Genomic DNA, 14,713 nt, shown 5'->3' with positions numbered 1-14,713 from the left:
TGCAGCAAATATTGCTAGTCATATAAGTTTGGCAAGTTTAAAGCCAAATTTCTTTTGCCAAAAAAATCTGAAATATTAAAAGTATTACATTACTCCTGTTAAATACTATAGTCCTCTTAGTCTAGAATGCATACCTAAGTGTCTACCAGACTACACTCTTATATGAAAAGCTATTATATAATACTATTTCAGATTATATGAATGAAACTTTGTGTGGGTGTTTTTATATAAATGGTTTGGTTTATGTGCAGGTTAATAACCATGCATTCATTTAAATTCGCTTTTCTGAAAGGTAAGAAAACCCCGTATTTTTAATACAGCAAATTTGGCTTATAGTCAGTTATGCACATGCATATTTATTTTAGCATATCAGCTTATTCATTCACATATTTGTTTATACACTTCAGTATGGCAAATACATAATGATCATAGAGGATGATGGAATGCCTTTGCACTAATATGATCGTTTATTAATATAAACCCATAGATTTGAACAAAACAATTCCTGTAAAAACAATGAAATCTCACATCTTGGACCTGGTTCTGAATTTAATACAAACAGATGGGGTGTATCTCTCTGATGGCTGCTAATGGTCCCAAGTGAAGTGCCAAATGAAAAAGAAGAATTGCTGAAAATACTTGATTGTGTCAGGATATTGGATGTCTCTCTTTTTCTGGTGCCCAAAGTATGTCTGTGTGCCGCGCTGATGCCCAGTCCTATAGTTGGACCTGCAAAGACTTGTCAAATTGGACAAAAACACATTAAAAGTACAGGGCATTTTCCATAAAGAATTATGGTCTAAAACAGGACTTGTCTAGTTGCATCAGGAACTGCACAAGCAGCTTGCAACTAATTCATCATTGTGGTAAAAGTGACCTTAAATAGCTTTCCCCTCGTGGCTGCAGAATAGCTGCAAAAGAGATCCGATGAAGACGAGGAAATATGTGGGGAAGGCGATAAATGGTGGTCTCTTGTGTTTCCTCCATACAATGTTCTGACCTGATCAAATCCTATCCTACAAGGCAAAGATATCAGCATGCAACCCACATCGATTTTGTACAAAATAGCTGTGAACAGTGAAGGGACAACATCTGATGCACTTTCAGTTACCCTAACCATTGAAAACTGAGGCTGACAGATGCTGTGTGAAAAATATCAAGGTTACAGTGACATCTCATTGGCCCATTCTGCATTCCTGCATCATGTGCTCCTTGTTTGACTTTAAGCATTCAATGGAGGTCGAGTGTGGTAAGGTGAATTCTGTAAAGAGTGTTTGGTCCAATTTTCCATTAGGTGTGATTTCTTACGGAAATGAGCACTAGTATTACTTAGTCAGGTAAAATTAATATAATGCGTAATTTGTATATGAAACCACATACAAATTGATGTAATTTCTCGGCCTCTGCCTGATAGTAATTGTGCAGTGAGAAGCAGAGTTAATGCTTCACATTAATGACCTTGCAATGGAATTCTGAATAGTTCCAAAATATTCCGTTTTAATTTCAGTTTTCTAGCATCCACAGCTGTTGCAAATAAAGTGAGTTTTGGCAGTTGCATTCTAGATCTTGGTGGACAGGCCTCCAATTTTGTTTTAATTGACTGTGCTCCAAGCGCACAATTTATTGAATCCATAAGAAAATGCATTGTTCTGAGAATGGGATTTCAGTGCACTTTGAGGACAATTCAGAAGGTGTTCTACACTACGTCAGACTCTGATATTTTAACCAGTTGGTAGTTAAAAATAAATAGACAGCTCCAATAGTGCTGTACTAAAGCCTGCCAGTGAAAATGAATAAATGATCAGAGATAATCCTTCTATTTGTCTGTGTGTTTTCTTTTAATTTTATGTCCATTAAGGTGAAAAATGTAATTGTTAGGAACTTCCTGCAACAATATTAGCATTCAATAAATTACAATTTTCACAAAAAAAGTGATTTTTCTAAATCCTTGGGGTTAAAGGCCAGAGAAACCAAATGGCGTGTTCACTTACCTCTCATTTGTAAGTGGACTGGGAATTGACATACTTTCCAAGTGCCATTTATTTGATAGATTTGTTTAACTGCTATTCATCCTATGAAAGTACCAGCAGCTTTTGGAACTCTTTATTTCAGTTACTGTATTTTACCTTATTCATAAATATTTGTATACCGTGTTAGATTTATTTTCCTGTTTTCATAACTAAATAGTACCTGCTAGTTCAGTGTGTTTATGGAAACATATCCTGCAGTTTAATCAAAGCATTTACAAGGAATATCTTTCCATATTATTATTATTTTTACACGTTTCTCCTCTTCCAATTTAAAAAAAAATTATTTGATTCGTACCACATACAATGGCCCAGTCTTCGATAAAGAGTGTGCAAGCAGCAGTTCACCACACTCTGCTCTTGAAATGATCAGTCTAGTGAAAGGCAGGGGCATGATTTACTCATCCAATATTCTCTCAAACTTCCAGGGAACACAGAGAAAAAATGCATCTGTTGCTTGCGTGGCTTTGATTATGTTACATTTTGGTTCAAAGATAAATGCACGAGAATGCCACAGATTTTTTTAAAAAATCATCTTTCAGGATCTATTATCGAATCTTAATTGCCTTTGGGAAAGTGATGATGCATTGCCCACATCAGGGTGGCTTGCTGGGACATTTCAGAGGACTTTTAGGAGTCAACCAGATGAGGTGGGTCTGGAGTCACATTTCGGTGAGATCAGATAGAGGTGGTAAGGAAACTGCAGGTGCTGGAATCTAGATGAAGAGAAAACAAGATGCTGAAGGAATTCAGCAGATCAGGCAGCATCCATGAAGAAAAGCAGATGGTCAACGTTTCGGGTCAGGACCCTTCTTCAGGACCTTGTTATAAAGATGGTAGACTTTCTTCCCTTAAGGAGATTAGTGAACCAGATGGGCTTTTACCACAATCCAATATCTTTCGTGGTCATCATTACCAAGAGTAGTTGTTGTTTATTTTTATAAATCCCAGATTTTTTTACTGAATTTAAATTCTACAGCTGCCTTGTTGGGATTTGAACTGAGGTCTTTGGATTGTTAGTCCAGACCTCTGTAACCTTTAGTTATTTGAGTGATGCAAGCTGGACAGTCCCAAAATATACAGCCTTGTTGATCTATGATGAGGGAGAAAGGAACTCAGCAATTTTAAACTTTGGATAGAGGTGACTGTTGCAATGACTTTCTGTTAACTGATGGTGAACTGAAAACCTCACCCTGCACTTATTGTAAATATATTATAGTAATATTAAGTTGGAGCATAATGAGACCTCTTATTGAAATCAGTCTTGCTCCTTTCAGCCTTAATGACCTTCAATTGACTTATAATAGACATAGTCACAGCTGTGCAGAAAATAAATCTTTTGTATAAGAAAGCAAGGAAGATTTGCATTTATACAGCACCTTTCATATCCTTTTCTGGACACCTCAAAGTACATTAAGGGCAATTAGGTGCTTTTGAGGTACCATCATTATATTACATATAGGATGTTATTGGTGCAATCATTCCACAGTGAGGGCTACCAGTTGTAAAAAAAAGAATGATTAAATGTCTGTTTGCCTGAAGCTGCATGATGTCTGTGTTGAGGAATATATAAAAACATATCCTTAGAAAGTCCATCACTTAGCACCATGTGTTTGTGTGTAACAGAATCCTATTTCTCTGAAAAATAAAACATCAATGAAATTTAGGGAAATTCCAATGGAGACCATGAAGTCTACAATTTTTATCCCAGGTTCCTCTGTGCATAAGGAGGTGCCCAGACAAATGTAAGTTTCCAATAATATGCAACGTGCATCATTAGTTTTTGTGGAATGCAGCTAAAGTCCATCCATGACTCTGGACTTAACTGATTTCCTTCACACGTCTTGCACTGGGGCAACAGATGAAAGACCAAGTCAGTAGCCCCCATTTGCTTGGGCTTTGAGTGTTAGTGAGTTCCAAGCACTGGGCTCACAACCTAAAAGGTCATTGGCCATCAGTTTATCTTCAGGCACCAAGGAAATTCGAGGCCATAAAATATAACTGACAAAATCGGATGACCTGGAATGAGCAGTAAAATAAACTTGATGCTATCAGCATCTCCATTACTAAAACATAAATCAAACCACAAATTCAAGGAACCAGGCATACACATTGAAATTAGGAAGTTGATGTCAAGTTGTTCCATTCCTCCAGAAGTTTGCCATCTCACCAAAGGTTTGCTATTCAAATAGACAGAAGGGTTTGAAATTGAAATGTTTAGCTGATAGATATCCAACTAAACACACCAGGACTTGTCCTGGTTAAGGCTTGTCCAGTCAATTATGAGTGATTAGCCAACTTACTGCTTCTTTGGCACTGAAAAATAACTTTATGAATTTGGAGCTTCATTCCTTCCAAATAATGTTCACTCTATTCCAGAAAATGTTGAAGCTTGTCAAATGAAATATAAGTGAATTTTCAAAGATGTAGCCATGCTGATTACTGCCAAGCAAACTCTATCACTGAAAATTTTAAAAGAGTTCAATTTCACTCTTTGTGATTTTAGATCATATTGCAAATTTTAAACATTTCTGCTATATATGATGACCACTTCAACACATAAAATAAATCCTGGAAGTTGAGTCCAGACTTGTGTTGCAGATGTATGTTGCACAACGTGCTTTTACGGACAGAGGGATTCTTAGTGAACATTTATCCCTTGACTAACCTCAGTAAAACAAATCATCTTCTTATTGCCATATTGATTGCTGCACACAAATTGGTTACTGCATTTCCCACAATTTATTTCAGATGAGTAGTTTTTTGTCTGTCAAGCATTTGTATAGGATGCCATGGGGTTGGAAAATGTACTGTATAAATGTATAACCTTTCTTTCTCTGTTTATAGAAAAATACCATGATTTAGTAATCTTGCTCTGCCACCCCTCCAAAAGCACGGAATAGAAAATTTTGTTGTGCTCTGACCTAGATAACAGTTGCTTTTGCACATCATTTATTTTTTCTGATGGTTAAAAGAAGTTATAACCACTGCTATGGCTGTACAAAGTTAGAACAGCTGGAAAAATTATTGGGGCTGGTTGAGCTGACTGATGCCTGTCAGTTGTTCACAGTTCAACTCATTTCAGACGTCCACATTCTTCGCCTAGCAATGAGGTTCAAACCTACTTGGAGGTAAGATGCCAGTGCACCTGACCTCCTGCTGCACAGTTGGACTCACCTTCTAAGCCAGTGGATATGTTGGAGAGAGGGGTCAGATAGACTGCAGATCTGGCCCCTCAGCTTTACACCAAGGAGGGCTGGTGTGCTGATGGTGACCCACTCATTTAAATAGACTGGTGACCCTGTAGATAAAAGTAAATGCAGGCAGAAGGTTATTTATTTTGCTTTATATTTAATTATTTGTGATTATTTTGTGGTGTTTTTAATTAAATTAATACTTTTAAACTTTTTTTAATGTTAATAAACTTATTTGAACTGTTTGTGAATCTCTATGACCATCAGAGAGATTAAAAATAGATCTTAAACATTTGAGAGAGGTAGGCTGTGAAAGTCCATCAGGGGTTCGGGCCTTAAGATTCGCGGCCTCATGCCTAGTCACCACTAGGAGCCCACCTCTGCTTCTGGGACACACATTGGGTATGGAGAGGCTTCCTGTTCAGCCCTGGAAAAGGTAAATGTGTATGCGTGGGCTGGATCCAACCTGACACAGCCTACTTATTTCCTTGAAAATACACCTCAAAACCTTTAAATCCATTCAATGATTGACAGAACTCAACTATGAAGTAATAATTATAATCTAGCACTAAGCACATTTAAACCTATACCACCATAACTTTGCAGTAGCCCTTCATTTTCAAACCCAAATTGGATCAGTCTATTAATCTCTCTGAGAATATGAATTAATGAGACACTGACTTAAAGTACGATAATTACTTAGAAATTCCAAACTGTTTTATATAATTATTGCAGCATTAAATGATAGCAAGGAGGTTAATAACACATTCACACATTGATCAATGGAGCCCTTACAATAAAAAAATGCACAGGGAGTCCTTGAATTTAAGTTCCCATTCCCCTTCTGTGAACACTAATATTTGGTTTGGTATTTCTGAGAGTTCTGTGTCGTATTACTTGATAAATAACATTTTCTGGCATTTACAGGCATGCTTTCCTTTACACTGGAATTCTAACTTCCTAAATCAACTATAATTTTACTTCCTCCTCACTAACTCCTTCCAAATCAGTCTCTTAAAAACTTAACATTGTGTCCTTCATATGCCTCTCGTTGAAATCGCAGAAAATAAAGCTACTGGTATTACACCCCGAGCTTCACTGGTGCTTTTTATTCTATTTTCAAAAGAGCTTTCAGCTGATTTTAATTTCTCTTAAAACTTTGTATAAATTTTGCTAAACCTGCATTGATGAAAAGAGAGGAGCCGATCCCATTATAAAATCATGGTACAGTGATGGGATAGAGATTGTACTTGCAATTCCCCAGGAAATTAAAACCGAACTCTGTGATCTGACAAAGGGAGCATTTAGCACTCACAAAGGAGGATCAAAGGAGTGGACACTGCAAGTGCATCTCTCACACTTCCTATCTCCCACCTTAGACTGTTAGCTGCTTGCTTGCTTATTAACTCAACTAGGAAAGGGGTCTGTAATTGCAAAAGGGAATACAGAAAATAAAACATAAATCAACAAAGGACTGGATGAGTCAGATGTTTCACAATAATTCTTTGTGTGGGGATCATCACTTGTCAGTTCCATCACACGGAAATCTTGAGAGAAACTTTGTCTTTCTAAAAGTAAGATTTCAATTGTTAACTATTTCCCAAACTAGAACCTCACTGGAATTCTCCTTTAAACCAGTCTTATTGGTTCTTCATCCAGAACTCTGATATTTTCCCTCAGTTTATGATTGAATGCTTTGATATGCAAAAGTCAGACTGCTGATTGTTTTGAGATTCAAACAAGTAGCTTGAAAATAAAATGAAAGAAGTGACAGCATTTTATGGGTCCTGGTTTTAAGTTCAAGTTCATGGGCTAATTGATGGTATCAGTACTCCATTGTTAAGTTTGGTCCCAAATGTCCTACACAATATAGTGATGGTATAAAAGACTAGAACTTACAGCAAGAATAAGTTACATTTACACAAAGTTCATTTAAATGTTATTTTGATGGTAATTGTGTTATTTTATGCTCTTGCTTCGTTGGGCCAGTGGACAAAGGAATGTTACACATGCAAGTATTAATTAAGTGCTAACACAAACAGTAACTTCTAGACTTTAGTACGTTCTCGTTAACTGATCAGCAGAGTGCCCACTTTAAAACAGTGTGCAGAACTCCACAATAAGAATAATACTCAGAGTTTGTTAACCCACAGTAGCTGTGGAATAAGTCAAATAATTTAATTAAAATTCTTACTTCATTTCACCTTAATGAAGAATATGTATCTAATTTATTTTTAAACCCTTACAAATTTCTGTAGTGTTATTTCCCAAGTCAAGTGAAGGAAATGAGTTATCTGCTTTCTTCAGTCTAGTGAAGACTGCATGATTAAATATTTAAGCAATAATACACATTGATGTTTGAAACAAACTCTTCATTATGATTTTGGGAAAAACAGACTTCATTTAAATTTCTATGATTTTTTTTAACGTACTAACTCATGCAATTGAAAGTGGCTTTGGTATCTAGATATAGAAAGGTAACTTGATTTTTTTTCTCTCTTACAGTCATACAGCATGGAAACGGCCCTTCAGTCCACTGGTTCACACCAACCTTCAAGCACTCATTTACATTAATCCTATACTAATCCCATTTTATTCTCCTCACATTCCCATCAACTGCCCCATTTATCTACACACTACGGTAATTTACACTGGTGTTTAACCGACCAGACAGTAAGTCTTTGGGATGTGGAAGGAAACTGGATCACACGGTGGAAACACACGCAGTCGTAAGGAGAACATGCAAACTCTACACAGTCATCACTACAGGTCATGGGTCAGGAGCGAACCTGGGTTGCTCGAGCCACAAAGCAGCAGCTCTACTAGCTGTGCCACCATGTCATCCTAAACTCTTCTTGTTCATTTTCTAAGTTTTTTTGATAGCATCATGCAGCAAAGGTGTAACTAAAGAAGAAGCTATATGTCCATTTTCACATTGCTATACAGCAGTTTTGTAGTGCAATTTTGGCAGACTGGAATTAGCGATCAGCGGTGAGCTTGGAAGCTCTTGCTCCTGACCTCAGTGGAAAGGGTAGAATTCCCTTTTGTGGTTATCTCAAAGAACAGCTCGGAAAAAAGCTGGGAGATTATTCTGTGGCATGCTCTTGCCCGCCATTCTTTCTTCGTGAGTGCTGTGGCATTTCTCATCACCCACAAAATGAGAAGATATCTGATCGTTGGTTAAATTCATCCTGACACTTATTTCCACACATTTCCAAACTTCTTTCTGACACAGAAGGAGGCCATTTTGGTCCCAAGACTGTTCTGGGTCACAGAACAATCTCATTCTCCTGCCAATTTCCCTTGTAACTGATAACTGGAACTGGACTTAACTGGACTTATTAACTTAACCAGAACTCTTCTTAAAAACACTCAGAACTTCTCTGAGACATTTCATAACATCCAAATACTACAAAAACAAGAATCTTGAAAAACATAAAAAAACTTAAACACTTTAAAAAAGAATTATATTAATTGATTTAGAAAGATTCTTAGAAAAGTTTAAAACAATATTTTGAAATTAATGAGCCATGGGAGAGTTTTTCTAAATTAACAAGCTATTAGCCGGGCCTCTTGTAGTGAATGCCTTCCATTAAAATGATCAGAGAAAGACTACATTGTGCTTCCTCAGACTCAGCACAGAATTTTTGGGTGCTTTCCTTCCATAACCTGGGCCATTAGCTCTGGTTCTGAACTTCTCATTGAACTCTGTGTTGAGTTTAGCATTGGAGAGCAGCCTACAGACTGGTATTGAAATAATGGTAGCAACTATCAGTTTTCCATATTCAAACATGCAGACGCAGAAACTTTGAAGTTGCTATCAATTTCACAGAATATTAAATGCAGACACCAGTAAGTTTTCTTGTTGTCATTTCCACAAAATCCAGATCATGAACTCTAATACTGAGTGTCAATTTGAACCTGTAAGACACCAATGCTTAGTGATATGTGATCACTTCAGTGACGTTGCCTGACACCATATGATCTTGTCGTCAGGTGAAACACAGTCCAGTGAGATATGTGTGGCACTTACATATTGATCACTGGATGCCTGGAGACCCCTGATTTTTGAGTGCACATGATGGCCTATCCACTCCTTGTGTTTTCTTTCTAATTCACTGATAGAAGGGATTGAAATAAACCATTTAGTTATTACCACACTGAACTAAGTGATTATTGTGAAATTAGTTTAGAAAATGACAGTCTTGAAATTTACACTAAACTCTGATCTTTTAAGAAAAAGAAGGCTTACTTCTTTCTCTGGTGAGGGGGCTAATGAGATTCAAAACTAGGCAGTGACAGAATGGTTCATGACAGATGTCTTTAGTCCATTACTTTAGTCCTTTAGTTGCACTGGTTCTTTGATTAAACAATTTAATTAATCCCCTTTCCCTACTCTTTCCTGAAGCATTGTGTTTTTCCCCTTTAACCATTTATCCAATTCTCTTTTGGAATTTAATGTTGAATCTGCTTTCAGGCAGTACATTCTGGATCACCACATCTCACTCCATTAACAATATGTCTCCTCAACATCTTTGCCCATCACCTGAAATCTCTGTTATCAAGCTTTTTCTTACCAGAAATGGTTTCTTGCTTCTGATCAAATCAATTCGTGGTTCTGAGTGCCTTAGCCTTAAATCAAAAAAGAAAATATTAGAAATGCTTAACAGCTCAGGAAGCATCTGTTGAAGGAAAATCATAACATTGCCAGCCTCCCATCAGTACCCTTCCTCTTAACATCCTTTATGGAAATGGGAACATTTGCAGCTTCTCCAGTGTGCCCACATCTGAAGTCCCTCATCCTTCATGCCATGCTAGTAAATGTCTTTAGCAGCCTCTTTAAGACCTCGACATCCTTCCTAAAGTGTATTGCCCAGAATGGAACACAATACTCTAGCAAAGGCCCATCCAGTGTTTCTTCACAAATATTTAGAATAACTTCCTTTTTATGGTACCCTGTTCCTCCATCAATAAAGCCAAAAATCCCATTTGCTCTTACTGCCTCCTCAACATATCACCATCAAAGATTCAGGGTATAATTTGAATGCATACATTGATGAGTCTGAGTCTTTAGATGAGTAAATAATTATGTAATTTCCTCGTTTGCCACTGACATATTTCAAAGCATAGTGACAATAGACAAGAAATTATATCAGAATATATTATTGTGGAAGAGAAAATAGCCATTTCAGTATCATACATTTTGTACGCACTGGTACCAACCTATTTCCTTTAGGAGCTATGCTTCACTCACTGAAGAGGTGAGAATGAGATGACAGCCCCTTTCTCCTCCTCCCCTCTCCCCTCACCCCAGTTGGCTGCAACAGCCTATTTTTGCCTTATCAGTTTCCACCTATCACCCATTGCCTGTCTCTAAACTCTCCCCTCCCAACCGCACTCTCCCCCCCCCCCCACCTGGCTTCATCTGCCCATCACCCCCCACCTCACCTGGTTCCACATCACCTACAAGCCCCTGTCTTACCCCTCCCTCTCACCTCTCCATAATGGCTACCTTCAGTCTAACAACATTTTGTTTATTTTAACACAGTTCATTGGAAAAATAAGGCAAATTTTCCCTGTATAATAATATCCTTAATCTTAGTTAGGTTGCATGAGAATTATAGAGGCTCAGCATGAGTTTTGATCATAATGTTTGTATCTGTTGTATCGAAGATTTTAGTCACAGGGTCATAGAGTTATATAGCATGCAAACTGGCCCTTCGGCCCAACTTCTCCATGCTGACAAAGTTGTCTACCTGAGCTAGTCCCACTTGCCTGCGTTTGGCCTATATCCCTCCAAACCTTTCCTATCCATATACCTATCTAACTGTCCTTTAAATGTTGTAATTGTACCCACCTCTACAGCTTCCTCTGGCAGCTTGTTCCATATACCCTGCACACTCTGTGTGTAAAAGTTGCTCCTCAGGTCCCCTTTAAATCTTTCCCCTATTACCTTAAAGCTATGTATGCCCTCTAGTTTTAGGCCCTCCTCAAAGACTGTAACCATTCACCTTATCTATGCCCCTCACGATTTTATATACCTGTATAAAATCATTCGTCAGCCTCCTACGCTCCAGGGAAGCTTCAAGTTGCTTTATAAGGTAGTGTTCCAACACAGTGATTGCTCAAAGATGTAGGTCATTCAACTGCAGAAATAAACAAGAACACTGCCTTATATGCATTATGAGAAAATCAGATCGGCTTCCTTTTAAAAATTATTTCTTAATTAATTCATAGAAACAATTATAGAATTGATACTGGTTGTTCATGATATTTTCTTTTGTATGTTGGCTCAGGTTCTTTGTCTGGGGTACAGTTCAATTTATAGACAAATTTAACTGTAATTATTCAAATGAATCATCATGGCTAGTTGTTTAATGAGTGCTCAAGATTTAAGGAATTACTTTTGTATATTTATTCCTCAGTAATCTCAAAAATGTAGAATGTTTTGAAACTTGGGATGAACTTTAATCTTAAAGTAGATATGTAATACTGGAACACACATTAAGCTGGATATTCAGTATTTCCACTTTGTTTTATTGCAGTAATGACATGAAAGTCTGTGTTTTTTGTAAAATGTATTACCAATCTATTAATATCACTTGTAATAAAAAAAGCGGTTGTAATTGATTCTATGTTAACACTAACTGTAGCATTGTTTGAGGGGAAGACGTTTTAGCCAAATTTAGCACGGTACCCACTCCCATTATGCCATATTGTTTAATATTCATTTGTATTTAGACAGTGATCAATAAGACTTGATTAATTTTACTTTTGTCGATTAGAAAATAAACATGAGTTTAGTGGCAGATCAAAATTCTTATTGTTTTGCTATAATTGTTGCTGTTTCTGACAGTCTATAGCTTAAATTCTTACGAAGATTACCAATGAGGTGACTTGGATTTTATAAAGTTTGCATGATGTGTAATCCTCTTCACTTCAACAATGCTAACTATCCAAATGTACTGTATTCGAATGAAAATCAGGTAATTTAATAATATGCAACGATGAGTAGAAATCTTAATTAAAAGACAAAGGAACATGATAGCTGTTTGTTAACACATTTGCTGCTAATTTCTAAATACAATTTTATGTCTGGGTGTGGGAAGTTTTATACTCTGCACTATTATGGTTTGCAGACTCATGAACATTTGGTATTTGTTTTAGTTTAGAGATTTGGATGAGATCCCCAGCAAATCTGAATTATTTCTCTTGTTCATCATGTTATCTGAACATTATATAGAGTTTCGTCGAGGTTTTTGAGGAAAATAAAAAGACATGTGAAGGATAGCAATTCCAAATAATTAATGTGCTCATTCTACATTCTGCAATTAGTATTTTTATTTCTTTCAGATAAATGGTCACCGGCTGTACTAAAATGGCATGAATTCATGAACTATCTGTGGGTTATCAATGTTTCTATGCTATTGTTGGTACATATTTGGGCTTGGAAGTCACTTAAACATTGATGGAAAGGCAATAGATAACGTTTGATTTTTCAAAATATATGGAAGCATTTTTGCCCTGTGAAAATGCTATGAAAGATATCCATGATATAGATAATGTAGCATCCAGACAACAATGTGTGTTATGTTTTATATTGCATTGAACATTATTTATGTAATGATCTAGAACCTAATTGCATTACGTATAATATAATTGCATCGCTTGCTCATCTTTTGGTCATTTCCACTCAATGTCCTTGCTATGTGTAGCTTTCTCAGGCTCTTTCCTCTTTTAAGAATATTCACAAGAACAGCACTGATGGTGACCAATTTAAATATAACACATTGAGTGTAATGTGAATCTATACTACAGAGTTTAGGTAGATTCCACAATATTTAGCATTTTTGCTATGAATTTCATTTTCTTATTCTTTAAGAGATATATGAATTTGATTTTTTTTTCTAATTTTTAACTCAAATTGAAAGCAACTGAGGGCTTAAAAATCAAAAGGATTTTAATTATTCGTGTTCATTCATAAACTTTAATATTTATGCCAATACTCCAGTTTAATTACTTGCCTTAAATTGTTTTTAGGTGTTTAAAATTTCATATTAAAGAAGAATATGAATGTTTTTTAACCATGGGTTAGATTTACCGTCATGGTAATGAATGAACCACACCGTTCATCCCCCATCCCATTATTGTTTTATCTTCAACATGACCATTTTCAAAATCTGTGAAATAGATCTGTGTATAAATTTGATAACTTTCTTAAGAGGAATGAATGTTGCAGGGCTTAGCTACTCTTTTCAACACTCACATGTAAGCACTGTTATCTTTGCTTTCTGTCATTTTGTATATACATTTTTGGATTAGTATATAATATATTAAAGCTTTGAGAATGATGTTTCTATCCAAAAGTAAGAGTATTTTTGGTCAAAATAGTGAATGGATATTATTAATAGAACTCATTCACACTGCCTTTAGAGTATACTCCCAGGAAACATTTAAAAAGTGCTTTAGGGAATTGAAAAAAAAAACTCTAAGCAAAAATGCACTGTTAACAATGTAATATTTTACTGATTACAAAGTAATAGTCCTTAATTAATTCTACACACCAGTTAATTATACTCATCTATTCTACTTTCACTGTAAGGTTAGAATTCTTTAATTTAACTACACATTTCTCTCCATTATCATGCCAGTTTGCTCATTCATTTCAGAGTATATTTTCCCAAGATTATTTCTTTTTTGTTGTAATTTCCCACTTGTACTTGCATTATATCTTCTGGATTCTTTGCAGTCTTGCTGCAAAAAGACCACACAGGAATGTTGAGTGCAGCAATTTGTCATAAATAGGCAGTGAGGCAGGACTACGATGCTGACTTTACTGTTCCCATCTTTGAAAATGCCTTAGCTGCACAGTGGTATGGCTGTAATCCAGGTTTGTTTTTGAAATTGCAGATTATTTACAGAGCATTTATGCAGGAAGCTCTTCACTTAATTTATATTGAATCCCAGGTATTTAGTTCAGATTGTGACAGAGGACAGATATGTTTATACTGGAACAGAACAGCTCAAATAGTTATTTCAAGTAATCAAAACCTGAATTGCATAGAAGTTCATCCTGATCAGCAGCAATAAATGTCCACCATAGCTCCATCAGCACATTATACTTTAACTCCGAAAAACATTTGCTGACTTGACTGTGCAGCATGTTTATCAACCACAGCGAGGAACCTAAACCAGACCAACAAGGGAAACAGACGTGTTGGAGATGGTGTATGAAAAGCAAACCAGGATTATTTAATAACTTGATGATAAGGGAACATTTTTCAAGTGGTGATGATAATCTGTTTAAATTTGAAATTAGGTTTGAGAAGGAGGAGGGAGAGACAGAAACCAATGCTCTAACTTTCAGAAAGACAAGTTATTGAATGGATAAGAAATTAATCAATTAATCCAAATAAACAAGCAGCAGGGGTCCAACTAATTCTGTATTACATCAAACAAAGTGATTGGGTACTTAATGAGGGTGGAAGACAG

The 14,713-nt window shown here is 36.3% G+C and overlaps 1 long non-coding RNA gene across 1 annotated transcript; it reads right to left on the bottom strand.

The window, feature by feature from the left end:
* Nucleotides 1–5,285: 5,285 nt before the first annotated feature.
* Nucleotides 5,286–11,314, bottom strand: LOC127577541 (uncharacterized). The gene is made up of 3 exons (XR_007957392.1): nucleotides 11,263–11,314; nucleotides 9,799–9,853; nucleotides 5,286–5,328 (listed from the first exon to the last, which is right to left on the bottom strand). It is a non-coding gene; the product is annotated as an uncharacterized LOC127577541 (long non-coding RNA).
* Between the last annotated feature and the right edge of the window lie 3,399 nt (nucleotides 11,315–14,713).

Source organism: Pristis pectinata, chromosome 13 (assembly GCF_009764475.1).
Source record: "Pristis pectinata isolate sPriPec2 chromosome 13, sPriPec2.1.pri, whole genome shotgun sequence".
NCBI classification, from domain to species: domain Eukaryota; kingdom Metazoa; phylum Chordata; class Chondrichthyes; order Rhinopristiformes; family Pristidae; genus Pristis; species Pristis pectinata.
This window is presented reverse-complemented; position numbering and strand designations above follow the sequence as displayed.